We start from the raw sequence: 15,572 nt of genomic DNA on the forward strand, positions 1-15,572 counted from the left end.
TCCTACCAGCTCTCCGGCCCTCACCCTCTGGTCTGCCCACGTCATCGCGCCCCAACATACTAGCGACGGCTGAGACCAGCCTGAGAGCCGGGACCCGAGGACGTAGAGTTTCGACATCTAACCCAGCTTGCGCGTTAAAGGGGGGGTGCCTGAGCATCGCGACTCAGGGCTCCTATTGGCTCTCCGGCCCTCATCCTCTGGTCTGCCCATGGCATTGCGCCCCGGCATACCAGTGACGGCTGAGACCAGCCCAAGAGCCGGGACCCGAGGACGTAGAGCATCGGCATCTAGCCAAATTTGCAGGAACACACTTCAGGATAAGGCCCAGCGCCGGGCGCAACCCGCCTTGGGGTAGGGCCCCGTGAGTCCCGGGCTGGATCGCTGGTGAACCAGTACACCCCGCCAGGCCTTTCGTGCCTCGTCGCCTCTCCAAAGCAACTAACGGCTAACCGTCGATTATTGCGACGAACTCTCGTTTCTTCTGTGATGAGCCTGCAGGGTCTCCCCGGGAGCGTCGACATGCGAGGCCCTCACGGTGTCTTCTTTACTCTCGCCCATGCAAACCGCTTGCACGTTAAAGGGGGGGGGGTACCTGAGCATCGCGACTCGGGGCTCCTACTGGTTCTCCAGCCCTCACCCTCTGGCCTTGTCCATGGCATCGCGACCTGGCATACCAGTGACGGCTGAGACTCGCTCGAGGGCCGGGACCCGAGGACGTAGAGCAAAAAGGGGAGCGAAGGCGAGAGGGGAGAATCACGTGATGACCTCGCCAAGCAACCCCCGCCGGCCAAGGCACGGACCTAGCGCCTCACCAGGAAGCGTTCCTGACCCTCGAGATAAGTCACTCTCCGGGAACACTAGCTATCGCAGGACCGTCCCCGCACTTAATGCAATCCCGTCTTAGCAACGTCGCTCTCCTTTCTCACCGAATGATGGCTGCTTGAGCGCCAAGGGGGACCTCTTGAGCATCATGACTCAGGGGCTCTTACCGGGCCTCGGGTCGCTCACCTCCTGGCCTTGACCACAGCATCGCGACCTGGCATACCAGTGACGGCTGAAGCCGCCTGGGGACTGGGACCTATCGGCGCAGAGCATCAAGCCCTCACGAGGTCTGATAGGAAGAAACCAAGCTAAGACGGAACAACCACCTCGCACTGCCTCATAATGAGGATCATATTGACGAACGGAGCTGCAAACATCTTACAAGCCCCCACGGGGTAAATTCTCGGTTCCTCGCAGGGACAAAAGACGCGAATCTTAAAGAGTCCTAACTACAGGGACCATCGCGACGGACGCCATCATCAACAGTGGGCCGTCCAGCACCAGCGCCAACCCCATCCTGCTCAGGGGCAGCGACGGCCGGACGAGCCCGCCCTGCTCCAAGAGCGGCGCAGGCTCAGGGGCTCGTAGCTGTTGTCGCTCGTCTCCGGAGTCACGAAGAGCTCGGCAAAGTCGCTGGATGCTCCGGCGCTTTCATCACCTAAGGAGCCGCCAAGGGAGTGATTGAGCGGCCTCTGTCTCACTGCAGCAGGGTCCCGATCGCCTCTCCCAGGGCAGCACTCCAGTCGACGCCCATCTTCGTCGAAGACCTTGAAGAGCATCGCGGAAGCGCCATCGAACTCCAGGTGGATCACGAGGGCGCCCCTCGTCCTGCAAACCCGGGCGATCTCGCCCCAGCCTCGGGTCATGAAGACCTTACCTGGAGCGACGACCTTGACATCCGCATCGGTCGCAGGAGTCTGGCAATCGGCATGCTGTAGCCAGAGCCTGAAGGGCCCCCTCGGCGGAATCTCGGAGGCGAAGGAAGGAGGAAGGCAAATCCAAGATGGAGGAGGCATGGCCGCGTGGAGCACAAACTCTCGGGAGGAGCCCTCAGCGTGAACTCCAGGAGGGACAACACGCACCGCCGTGACTCGCCGGCGCCGACGGCGGCGTCGTCCATGGCGCTCGACATCAGCTCCTGCAAGGCCCTCAAGGTGGGCGTACAAGGGCAGGGGGAACCCTGGCGGCGGTCGCTCACACCAAGGCCTCGACACCTCCTGCCGCGCGCCCTCATCTCGACGGTAGAGGGCCAACCGCTTCTTCGGCGGAAGCGGGTCAGGACCCTCTCGAGGGGCCTTTCCCTTCTCTTCTGCGGAGAACCGGCGGATGGGCGCCATCAGCGTGAGACGAAGCGATGGCGAAGATGAAGAAGAGGAGGAATAGTAGAGGAAGATTGACTGGAATGGCTCGCGCCTTTCCGTACTTATAGCCAAGGAAGGACAACCGTCGGCTTCCACGATCGCAGGTAATCATGACCGATTTTTGCATACAGGGACGTGTCAGTTCGTGCAGTTGCCGAGGTGTCGTGGGGGAGCGGAGACGCCCACGTCCAATCAACCGCCACGCGGCGCCCAAGGCCGCAGGCTGTTAGGGCCCATGATGCTTCGCACTTGCCCTTTCGCCTGTCTGCTCGGCCAAGTCCGGGCGCGCCTTGGGCCCGGGGGCTACTGTCGGTGTTCTGGGAACGGGGGTCCCCAGACTTGCCTGCCTGCGGCCTGCGGCGTAGCTCAAAGGGGCCCCAGCACGGCCCATCTTCATCAACACAAGCTCAAGACCCTCGCGAGGGGCCAACCCTCCCGGGGCGGGCGACAAGGAACTTCCTCAGGCACGGCCTCGTCAGGCTGGCTCATGAGGAGGTGGAGAGTTCAAGGCGGGGTACCTCGCGAGGTGCCCATGATGCAAGCCATGACGACTAAGGGCTCTAGCCGGGCGCCAGCCCGCGCAGTGTCCTTGTTTCCTCTTTGGTGCAAGGGGAGCAAGCGCAGGTGAGAGCATCAAGCAAAGGCATCCATTCCGGTGCAACGAGACCAAGACCAGTCCAACAGCAGGATGGAGGTCACCGTGGAGCCCAAGTCGGCGTCACCACCAGAGCCTTTGACAGGCGAGGACCAACTTTAGTCAGGATAAGTGTACTAGATGTTCCCCTTCAAAATGGCCAATTGTTGGCGCCGTTCCCGCTCAATATTTGGGAAGAGGCCTAGGGCCTTTGCCTATAAATAGGACTAGCCACCCACAGGGTAGGGGGACCTGGATAGGAATCTGGAGATAAGAGAGGCATCTAGAATCAACCCCTCCAAAGGGACAACGCCACCACAAGAACAGACCCTCGCGAGGCTGTTCTCCCTTGTATTGTTCATCATCAGCCTAAGAGGCAATCCACCATGCCACACACTGGAGTAGGGTATTACACCACAATGGTGGCCTGAACCAGTATAAACCCTGTGTCTCTTGTGTTGTTCTTCTCATAGTTTAGATCCTAGCGATTCGGCGAGGAACAGGTAGGTAGAAGGCGAAACCTCCGCGCGCACCCCAGTGTTCGAACCTCAAGGGTGTGCCGGAACCCTAAATCCGACAAGCCTCTCCTTATAAATAGGCATGACCTAGGTCTTCTCCATTCTCCCCCTTCGGTCGTCTTCTTCCTCTCACTGCCCCTCTGCCGTTCGAGGTCCGCCGCCGCCGCCTTCGCAGATCTCCTTATCTTCGCCAGCTCAGGCCGCTGCATCAACCTGACTTGACAAGAGAATCGCGACAAACCTCTGCAGCAACTATGCATCTGTAAGTTTTCTCCTTTTTGTTCCTCAGATCCGCATTAGGACCTTTGAGTTCTTCGGTGTTCTTCACTATTTCGTCAAGAACCCCTCGTAGATTTGCTCAGCACCACCGTCTCTTGATCTTGAAGATGATAGAAAACTGATGCGGTAGCTATTTCGCACCCATTTTGATTGCAAGTAGACCCCTTTCTGTCGCACAGAGGCCCTGTTCATGCCCTTGAACTTCATCTGTGCCAGTTCTAGGTCTAGAAAATTTTCTTCCTAGAACAGTTGTTTGATCCGAAATAATAGTCACAACTTGTGAAACCTGTTTGTTTCACCCGGAAATAAAAACTGCCTCTGTCGAATGTGTTTAACCATGACTGTCCATGTGGCCGGTTTAAGTAAATAACACTGATCTGTCAACCTTACTTGCTTCTCTCAGATTTAAGAATATTCAATTGCTCTTGAAATCCGTAGCGGCTTAAATATCACTGCGTAGTTGCCCATATATCATTAGGCCCCTTCCTAAGCCGCCACCTTGAATAGTTTAAAATGTTTACCTCCAGGTTAAATTTGAACCGGAACCTTCTTATTTTGTCATAGGCCAACTGTCGTCATGGCACCTAAGGCAACCAAGGCCCCTATGACCTGCAATTGGGTCCCATCCACAGTCACAAGAAGTAAACTGTCTGAATTTGTTAAGTCTGGCCATCTGCCCAAGAAGGAGGTCATGTCTTATTGTGCCCCTGACCCGTCTGAAGAGAAGCCTCAACCCAAAGAAGGGGAGGTGATAGTTTTTAGGATCACATGAGCCAGGGATTTGCCCCTCCTGGCTCAAAATTCTTCAGGGAAGTTTTGAATTTCTTTGATCTTAGACCTCAAGACATTGGACCCAATCCCGTGTCAAACCTTTGCAATTTTCAAGTCTTCTGTGAGGTGTATCTGGGAGAGGAGCCAAGTCTGCTTTTGTTCAAAGAACTTTTTTACTTGAACCGGCAGAATGAACGTGCCAACGGGCCTAGTCTTGAGCTTGGCGGCATCTCGATCCAGGGACGGAGAGACTGCCTTTTTCCTTATGCTGAGCTGCCGAGTCACCCAAAAGATTGGAACCAGACATGGTTCTATTGTCAGGACACTTCTCCGGCTGATGAGAATCCTCTGCCCGGCTTTCGCACACTGCGCCTTGAGTCCAACCATCCGCTGGCGGATAAACTGACCGCTGTTGAACGTCTGCCTCTTAATCCCACCATCAAGAAGATTAAAGCTCTTTTGGGAAATGGTTTAAATGGCATCGATCTGGTCCGAGTCTGGGTCACTTGGCGAATACTTCCATTAAGCCGCCGCCCCGGCTTAATGTGTACTTACACAGGCGAAAAGGACGATCTAATGCATCATAGTCCTGATGACTTACCAGATGATGTGGTAGATGCTACAACCCAGTCACTGCTGAAGGAGGGCACTGTAACGAGTAATACCTTTGGCTTACTTCCCTTCTACAAGAAGAACCCGACCCCTGCAGTGAGTTATCAATCTTAACAAATACTCTGTGCTTCATTATACCTTATTTGATCTCATAATTCTTTAACCTTTTCCACAGGCCAATGACAACTTCTGGAAGGTCAAATATGATCATGACACTGCCAAAAAAGCCAGGGCAGCCAAGAAAACCGAAAGGAAAGCCGCCAAGACGGGAACCTCAAAGAAGAAGAAACCCAGCGCCTTCGAGTTATTCAAATTGGATGATACTTCTTCGGATGATGAAGAGGTAATCCTTTAACTTTCTTAACTCCCTTGTCGCTATTTTACTGACATTCTATCCTTTCAGGAGGATACAGGGAACAGTCAAGAAGTTGAAGAAGAGGTAACTATAACCTCCTCCGACTCAGAGCCTTTGCCAAAACACAAAACTCGAAGGGTGACCCGGAAAGTAAGATTTTCACATCCTCTAGCTTATCAAGATCCTCAATTTCTTTTGAAGCAACAACAGCTTGAGAACCGGAGGAAGACTCGGGCCAATCAAGACGCAGAACTCTCCTCCGGCTTACCCGATGTAACTAGGAAGCGCCGGACCGAGGTTATCTCCGATTTACGTTCTGTTTTACCTTTGGCGGGTTTGATTCGTCAACCTCTCAATTCATCTGACTCCAATTATCATGATACCTCTCCTTCTTCCAACGAGTCTATGCAATCAAACATGCCGGCTTTCAAAACGGCTCCCGGGTAATGTAACCTTTCTTACTTTAAGTTTTACCATACTTTATGCTTTAATACTCATCCTTCTTCCTTTATTGACAGCCTGCAAGTGAAGCCCAGCAAGAAGGCGAGGAAAAATAAGCCGTCCCAAGATCCGGTTGTCATTAAACCGGCGCTTGACTCGTCCACTCGTGCTAGCTCCACCCATCAGCCACCGCCTGAACCGGCTTTTGATATTCCGGTGCCAACCTCTGACCCACCTGCAGAAGATGTTATCCACAACTCTGATAATCCGGAAGTTCCTAGCCCATCCAAGACGACTGACCCAGAAATTGTATATCTGAAAAGTCAATTTGTTGAACCGGGGCGGCCTACTGTTCTTGCCCAATGTACTGCCAAGGAAGAATTTGCCGAACGTCGAAGAGCCAAACAGGACATCACTGACTATACTCACTTAAGCATTGGTGATATAGTCTCGGGCTATCTGAACTAGGTGCATAATAGTCGTGACCTGGAAATTGACATGGTGAAACAAATACAACACAAATCTGAGGTATAACTTATGCTATTTTCTTGAATCTTACTTACTGTACCAGCCCCCAAGTCTATTGCTTATGAAACCATATGCTGTAGACTTAGAAATCTGCTTACTGTTTGTTTGTCCGGTTAAAGAGAATATATTTAACCCGGTTATAACATGATAGTTTTAAATTTGCTATACACATTAGCCCCCAAGGGTCAAGTATATTTGATTGTAAAGTGCTTGAGACTTAATATGTGTGACCCGGTATGGTAGGTTTAAAATTCTTCAGCATACATTAGGCCCCAAGTGCCAAGTATCTTTACTTGTAAAATACTTGGGACATTGAATGTTACCTTACCCTAATCCTTACCATAACCTGGTGTCAATGCAGGCAACCATAAGTCAATTTGAGTCAGAGCTTACTGTCCTGAAGAGTCGTCTGGAAACTCAAGAACTTGAAACTCAGAAGGCCAACTCCAAATTTGAATTCAGTGTCTCTGAAAATGAGAAGTTGAAGAAAAATTTTGAGTCAGAGAAGAATGCTTGGGCTGATGAGAAGGCTTCACTGGTGACTCGGGCCGAGACAGCAGAAGCATCTCTTGCAGAGGCAACAACCGAGCTGTCCGACTTCAAAGGACAGATATCTCAAATGGTCTCAGCCATCTTCGGTAAGTTACTGTGCAAAACCTCAAACATTGTAATCTTCCAATGACTATTGTAATAGTTACCTCCGACTGACTGTTATGTTTGTGCACACACAGGCCCCAGGAGTACCAACCTTAAGCAAAACATGCTGATCAAGCTTAAAGCAGTTTACACCTTAGTGGAACAGCTGTACTCCGGGTCACAACGTGCCTTCGACATTGTAGCCGTATCAAACACCCCTCCCCGCCTTTTACAAGACGTGCTGAAGCATCTCGCTGTGCTAGCTCAGCGAATTCAAGATTTAAGGCGGGCATCCGCAAGAGCTGGAGCCGTAGCCACATTGAGCCGGGCAAAGGCATGGACGCCAGAGCTTGACTTAGCTGATCTCTCACTTGGATATCCGAGCCTTAAGGAGGACGGTTCTGCATTTGATGATCAAGATTTCACCGCCTGTGTCAAAGTCGTACGTCCCTTGGCTACCCTTATTGGGAATGATACTGATCTTACTAAGTATTCGCCGGGCTATGATAGTGAGAACCGGAGAATTCCAAACATTCCATATGACCAAGTCAGCCTGATCCCTCCAACGCGTAAGCATACCTTTGCCCCTGAAGTGGACCCGACCGGTTTAATAGATGATGAAGCTGAGTTTGAAGCCTTGAGTGGCATTGACTGGGCCTCGTCCACCTTCTAGGACAAAGCAACCGACAGAGAGGCGGAGAAGGATAACCCGGATTCTTCAAGCCTGCCGAAGGAGTAAGCCGCCGGGTGTTGTGTAAAAAACAATGTTTCATTTGTTCAGACTCGGGGAGTCTTGTAATAGGGTAGCAAAAACTTTTCAATGTTTTCCATGCCTTCGCGCATGTTCTGAGCGCTTAATACTTTCGTAAGCCGCTATTGCTATAGATTGCGGGTTTACATTTACCATTTATTCCTTTGGCGTTTTTAATTTTTACTTGCCTTATCCTGCATATGAGACAAACAAAAGCTCCCTTGGCGGTTGATCGTGCCGGGGGTCACATAAGGTATTGATAACCCGGGACATGAACCAAAGGCACCATATACATGCGGGTTTATGACTATACAATAGCATACCTGCGATCCCTTTGATAGTCTTTCCTGTTTACATGATGTTCATCTGGCACTTAACAACCTAGGAGGACCAAAATTTAAACTGGAAGAGACGAAAACCATCTCATAATGCTTTCCAAAAGGTCTCAAGATATTCAAAAATAGTTATACTTATGATGAATAATAAACAACATTCACAGGCTTCTGATTCGAATACGACCAGTAAACCATTCCAAAGGGGTTGAGCTAAGATTCGGATACGATCATATAGCCCCCAGTGGCTTTGGCGATGCCGATCAAGTGGGTATCGACAGCTATGTTCTCTTTGGTTCGAATACGACCCATGTTTGAACAGGAAGCACCCAAGTGACCATAAGAGTTGTTTAATGACACTGACTCGAATACGATCCACGTCAGACCCAAAGGGGTTAAGCTGTGATTCAAACATGATCAAAAAGCCCCCAAGTGGGTTTGGCAGTATGCCGATCAAGCGGGTATCGACAGCTATGTTCTCTTTGGTTCGAATACGACCTATGTTTGAACAAGAAGACCCCAAGTGATCATGGCTAGATTCAGATATGATCATAAGCCGGACCAAAGGGAAAGCTGGATTCAGATATGATCCGCTCCCTGTTGGTAGTTTCCGCCACCTGACAAAGAAGACATAAAAACATTCTTTGAGGAAAAAAAGGATAGAGGTCCTGCTTTATTGCTTTATATAATATGTACATCGTCAAAAATATATACATCTTAAGAGCCGGTGGCTCAAGTATAGTAAGGCCGAAGATGGGCAATATTCCACGGCCGGCGGGTCTCCTCCTCCGACTTACGTGAGTCTTTGTGCTCTCGAACATCAATGAGGTAATATGACCCATTGTTCAGATTCTTGCTGACCACAAAGGGTACTTCCCAAGGCAGAGATAGCTTGTGCATATCAGATTGATCTTGGATGAGCCGGAGTACCAAGTCGCGTTCCTGAAAGGTTCTACTCTTAACCCAGCGGCTGTGATAGCGGCCCAGGTCTTGCTGGTAAATCGCCGAGCGGGCTATTGCCAAGTCTCGCTCCTCATCCAACAAGTCAAGTGCATCCTGACGAGCCTTTTCGTTATCCGCCTCTACGTAAGGTGCCACGTGGGGTGAGTCGTGTCGGATGTCACTTGGCAGAACTGCCTCTGCTCCATAGACCATGAAGAAAGGTGTGTAACCCGTAGATCTGTTAGGCGTACTGTTGATGCTCCATAGCACAGAGGGTAACTCCTCCACCCAACAACCCGGAGTCCATTTTAAGGGGACAAAGAGCCGGGGCTTGATACCCTTCAGGATCTCTTGATTAGCTCTTTCCGCTTGACCATTGGATTGAGGATGAGCAACAGCCGAAACATCAAGCCGGATATGTTCTCGTTGACAGAACTCTTCCATGGCTCCCTTGAAGAGATTTGTGCCATTATCAGTTAAAATGCTGTGTGGGAAACCAAAACCAAAGATCACCTTTTTCATGAACTAAACCGCTATGGCCGCATCACACTTACTGACTGGCTCCGCCTCAACCCACTTTGTAAACTTATCCACTGCCACCAGGAGATGTGTCTTTTTATCCTTAGACCTTTTGAAAGGTCCAACCATGTCAAGCCCCCAGACCGCGAACGGCCAAGTAATTGGGATCCTCCTTAACTCTTGAGCCGGCACATGAGCACGCCGTGAGAACTTCTGACAACCGTCACATTTACTGACTAGATCCTCCGCATCAGCATGAGCCGTGAGCCAGTAGAAACCATGACGGAAAGCCTTGGCCACAAGAGATTTTGAGCCGGCATGATGACCACAATCTCCTTCATGAATCTCACGAAGTATCTCTTGTCCATCTACAGGCGACACACAACATTGAAACGCCCCTGTTACACTGCAATTATGCAACTCACCATTAACAATCGTCATGGATTTGGATCGTCTGACAATTTATCTTGCCAAAGTTTCATCCCTCGGTAACTCTCCCCGGGTCATGTAGGCCAAATATGGCACTGTCCAATCCGGGATAACATGAAGAGCTGCCACCAGCTGGGCCTCCGGGTCTGGCACCGCTAGTTCTTCCTCGGTAGGCACCTTGACAGAAGGGTTATGCAAAACATCAAGAAAGGTGTTAGGTGGCACCGGCTTACGTTGAGATCCCAGCCGGCTTAAAGCATCAGCCGCCTCATTCTTCCTTCGATCAATGTGCTCCACTTGATAACCCTTGAAAGGTCCAGCCACAACATCTACTTCATGTTGATAAGCCGCCATGAGAGGATCCTTGGAATCCCACTTGCCTGACACCTGTTGAGCCACGAGATCTGAGTCGCCCATACACCTTACCCGTCTTAAGTTCATCTCCTTGGCCATACGGAGACCATGGAGTAAGGCCTCGTACTCAGCTGCATTGTTAGTACATGGGAACATAAGCCGGAGTACATAACGAAATTTGTCACCTCGAGGGGAAGTTAAAACAATTCCAGCCCCCGAGCCTTCTAGCTGCCTGGACCCATCAAAGTGAATAGTCCAATATGTGTTATCTGGCTTCTCCTCAGGCGCCTGCAACTCTGTCCAATCGTTGATAAAGTCCACCAAGGCCTAAGACTTAATAGTAGTACGTGGCATGTACTTCAAACCATGAGGCCCAAGCTCGATAGCCCACTTGGCGACTCGTCCTGTGGCCTCCCTATTCTGGATGATGTCTCCCAAAGGGACAGAACTTACCACAATTATAGGATGACCTTGAAAGTACTGCTTCAACTTCCGGTTGGCCATAAACACTCCGTAAATGAGTTTCTGCCAATGTGGATACCTTTGTTTAGACTCAATGAGCACCTCACTGATATAGTAAACCGGCCGTTGAACCGGATGCTCCTTGCCAGCTTCCTTACGCTCCACCATGATGGCGACACTGACCGCTTGTGAATTAGCAGCCACATATAACAGCAACGGCTCTTTGTCAATGGGAGCCTCAAGAACCGGTGGTTCAGACAATTGCCTCTTCAAGTCTTCAAAGGCAGCATCTGCAGCATCACTCCAGACAAAAGTGTCAGCTTTCTTCATCATTTGATATAATGGAAGGGCCTTCTCACCTAACCGGCTTATGAACCGGCTTAAAGCGACAAACACGACCCGCCAGTCGCCGAACATCATTGATGCATGCCGGCTTAGCCAGAGAGGTAATCGCCTTAATCTTTTCCGGATTAGCTTCAATGCCTCTGTTTGACACCAGAAAACCTAAGAGCTTGCCCGCAGGTACACCAAACACACACTTTGCCGGGTTAAGCATCATCGTGTAAACCCGGAGATTATCAAAGGTCTCTTTTAAGTCAGATATCAAGGTTTCCTTTTCTCTGGACTTCAGCACAATGTCATCTACGTAAGCATGAACATTACGCCCAATCTGATCGTGCAAACAGTTCTGCACACACCGCTGATAAGTCGCCTGGGCACTTTTGAGTCCAGATGGCATAAATACATAACAGAAGGCTCCAAACGAAGTGATGAAATCTGTCTTCTCCTGGTCCTTAACTGCTATCTTGATCTGATGATAACCAGAGTAAGCATCCAAGAAGCTCAAACGTTCACAACCCACCGTAGCATCAATGATTTGATCAATACGGGGGAGAGCAAAGGGATCAGCCGGACAAGCCTTGTTCAAGTCCGTGTAATCCATGCACATCCGCCAAGTGCCGTTCTTCTTGAGTACTAACACCGGGTTAGCCAACCACTCCGGGTGAAAAACTTCAACAATAAACCCGTCCGCTAAGAGCCGGGCAACCTCCTCCCCAATAGCTTTCTGTCTCTCTTTGTTGAACCGTCGGAGAAACTGCCTGACCGGCTTATACTTTGGATCAATATTGAGAGTGTGCTCAGCGAGTTCCCTCGGTACACCTGGCATGTCAGAAGGTTTCCATGCAAAGATGTCCTGGTTCTCATGGATGAACTCGATGAGCGCGCTTTCCTATTTAGGATCCAAATTGGCACTGATACTGAACTGCTTAGAGGCATCTCCTGGGGTAAAGTCAACAAGCTTTGTCTCAGCAGCTGATTTAAACTTCAAGGCCGGGTCATGCTCAGTATTTGGTTTCTTGAGGGAGGTCATATCCGCCGGGTCAACATTGTCTTGATAAAATTTGAGCTCCTCCGCAGCACAGGCAGACTCAGCGTAAGCCGCGTCACCTTCTTCACATTCCAAGGCCACCTTTCGACTCCCATGCACAGTGATGGTGCCCTTGTAACCCGGCATCTTGAGCTGTAAGTAAATGTAACACGGCCGTGCCATGAATTTAGCATAAGCCGGTCGCCCAAACAGAGCGTGATATGGACTCCTGATTTTAACCACTTCAAACGTCAATTTCTTAGCCCTGGAGTCGTACTCATCTCCAAAGGCCACCTCCAATTCAATATTACCAACTGGGTAAGCCGACTTACCCGGAACCACCCCATGGAAAACAGTGTTGGATGTTCTCAAATTCTTCTCAGTCAACCCCATGCGCTGAAAGGTCTCGTAGTAGAGGATATTGATGCTGCTACCACCGTCCATGAGTACCTTAGTGAATTTGTATCCACCAACTTGGGGTGCTACCACCAAGGCTAACTGACCCGGATTATCGACCCGTGGAGGGTGATCCTCTCTGCTCCATATAATGGGCTGTTCTGACCATCTCAAATAACGAGGAATTGCCGGCTCAATAGAATTCACGGCCCTCTTATGAACCTTCTGGTCACGTTTGCATAAACTAGTGATAAACACGTGATACTACCCACCACTCAACTATTTCGGATGGCTTTGATAACCTGACTACTGCTGCTGCTGCCCTCCTTGACCAGGCTGCTGCCCTCCTTGACCAGACTGCTGCTGGTTATTACCACCTGGATGCCCCTGAAAGCCGGGATTTGAACCACCGCCCGGGCCATGAAAACCGCCAGCCCCTGAGCCGCCACCAGATCCATGACTGCCATCAAAGGTGTTGGAATTTTTAAATGCCTTCATGATCGTGCAATCCTTCCATAGGTGTGTGGCGGGGCGCTCCCAGGTGCCGTGTTTCGGGCAGGGCTCACTGAGTAGCTGCTCAAGAGATGGGCCTGACCCGCCGGATCGAGGCGGCTTACCCTTATGTCTCTTATTGTTACCTTGTGCATTGGCATTGGCCACAAACTCCGGGTTACCGTCCGCCTTACGCTTATTGCCGCTTTGGTTCCCCGGGTTATGCTGTTGACCCTTTCCATTGCCATTCCTTTTTCCCTTCCCTGTCTTCTCATCGTCAGACGCGGGATCCTTGGTACTATCAGAATCGGCATATTTGACTAAAGCCGCCATCAGCGTACCCATATCCTTGCACACACGTTTAAGGCACCCCAGTTTCTGCCTCAGCGGCTCAAAGCTGCAATTCTTCTCCAACATAAGGACTGCAGAACCAGCATCCATCTTGTCAGATGAATGAATTATCTCCTTGACCCGGAGTACCCAATGGGTGGTGGATTCACCCTCCTCCTACTTACAATTCGTCAAGTCCACGATCAACATAGATTGCTTACAGGTGTCCTTGAAGTTCTGGATGAAACGGGCTTTTAACTCTTCCCATGAACCAATGGAATTGGGTGGCAAACCTTTTAACCAAGACCGGGACGTTCCATCTAGCATCATGGTGAAATATTTAGCCATTGCCGCGTCACTGACTTCCAACAGCTCCATGGCCATCTCATAACTCTTGATCCATGCTCCGGGCTGTAAGTCGGCCGTGTAATTCGGCACCTTTCGAGGTCCCTTGAAGTCCTTGGGCAGGCGCATGTTGCACAAAGCCGATACCAAACAAGGAACACCACCGATTCTAGTGGCTACTCCCGCCTCAACAGAAGTCATTGGATACTCTGGGATATCCTGATGAGCCGCCTGCTGAGCCGCCCGCTTGTTCTCCTGACGTATTTGGTCTTGCACCGGGTTATAGCCACCATGTTGGTTACGGCGTTGGGTGTTGCTTGACAAAGCTTCAGACTCCATGTGCCTGCTGTAACTCAGGCTCCTATTATGATGAGGCGGTGCTAACCAAGGCAGAGGAGTTGAATGAATCCTGTCCCTGCTGTAAGAATAGGTCTCTTGCTGAGCCAGGGCCGTCTGGAGAAGCTCTCTGACCCTCCGGGTCTCCATTGCCGTCGGGTCATCACTGTCCATGGGCAGAGCCGCCAAGCACGCCGAAGCCGCGATTAAGTTCTCCATAGGGTTGGAAAAGTGACCCTCCGGTATCGGCACATAACGCGGTGGTGCCATGCTCACATGAGGAGGTGGCATCTCTCAAGGCTGAGCCAGTCCTCCTGCTCCGGCTGTCATAAACTGATTGGTATCTGGCGGGTTACTTGGGCCGGCTCCGGGTGTAGCGAAAAGAACCCGAGGGTCGTAATTCGGAGGTAAACGGGATTGGGTTTTCTGGTGTCTCCTCCTCATTACCTCATTGGACGCGTTTAAGCTCATCGTGAGCTGGTAAGCTTGTGACTGCAACCGCTGTGCCCGGGCGTCGAGAGCCGCCCGCTCTGTAGCTAGTCTAGTATCCTCAGCTGCCAAGGCCTCCTTAGCCTGAGCTATATCCTCACGCACCCGTGCCACCTCCGCGTCATGCTCATCTTTGTTTGCAGGGATAACCGTGGCGGTTAACAGGGCCGTAAGCTTGTCCATGAGGTCTATCAGCACCGGAGCCGGCGGGCGCACAGGGCCACCTGCCCTGGCTGTCCCTATCCCGGATGTTATTGCTACAACAGCCGTAGAGTTAGAGCCGGGCTGAGTCCCAGCCATGAAGATACCTGCCCATCTTGGCGGCTCATAGGGGTCCGGAATACTGATGCCATCGGAACAACCCCCGAGCATGCCGTCTTGCACCTGATACAAAGAATCTGTTGAACCGGCGGACGAATCACCATCTGAGAGGACGGCCGTCTCACCATCATCTTCAGATCCTTTAGAAAGTTCCTCTCCGTGTATGCAGCCCACGAAAGCACACTTCATGACGGGTTGAGCCCGGGTCTTCCTCGCACACTGAGCCGTCTCGATGAGGTCAGTGCCGCTGTCCGGCTCAGGTCCCGGCTCTCCGATCCGGCCGATGAAGACGTGGATTTCGCCGAAGGGGACCCGGTACCCGTACTCAATTGAGCCGGCGTTGGGGCCCCAGCCTTCGTCGTCGATGTAGATCTTGCCGCGACGACTCTTGGTCATCCGGCCCGCTACGTATCCCTTGAGCCCTTCGAAGTTTCCCTTCAAGAACTCAAATCCACCGTGCGCTGGCCCCACGGTGGGCGCCAACTGTCGTGGAATTGTCACGTCAGATGTCCTCGTGAAAGGACTTAGTTGTGGAGCCATCGCAACTAGGAAGCTTGAAGGGGTTAATCGGGACAAAGGACACGAGAGGTTTTATACTAGTTCGGCCCCTTACGGTGAAGGTAAGGCCTACATCTAGTTGGGTTGGTATTGATGTTTCGATGACCAGGGAGCAAGATACGCTATGCCCGGCTCTCGATGAGTTGTTTCTTGCCCTAAGCCGCCAGCAGGTCGTCCCCTTATATACATG

This window comes from Triticum dicoccoides, chromosome 2B (genome assembly GCF_002162155.2).
Source record: "Triticum dicoccoides isolate Atlit2015 ecotype Zavitan chromosome 2B, WEW_v2.0, whole genome shotgun sequence".
In the NCBI taxonomy this organism is placed as follows: Eukaryota; Viridiplantae; Streptophyta; class Magnoliopsida; order Poales; family Poaceae; genus Triticum; species Triticum dicoccoides.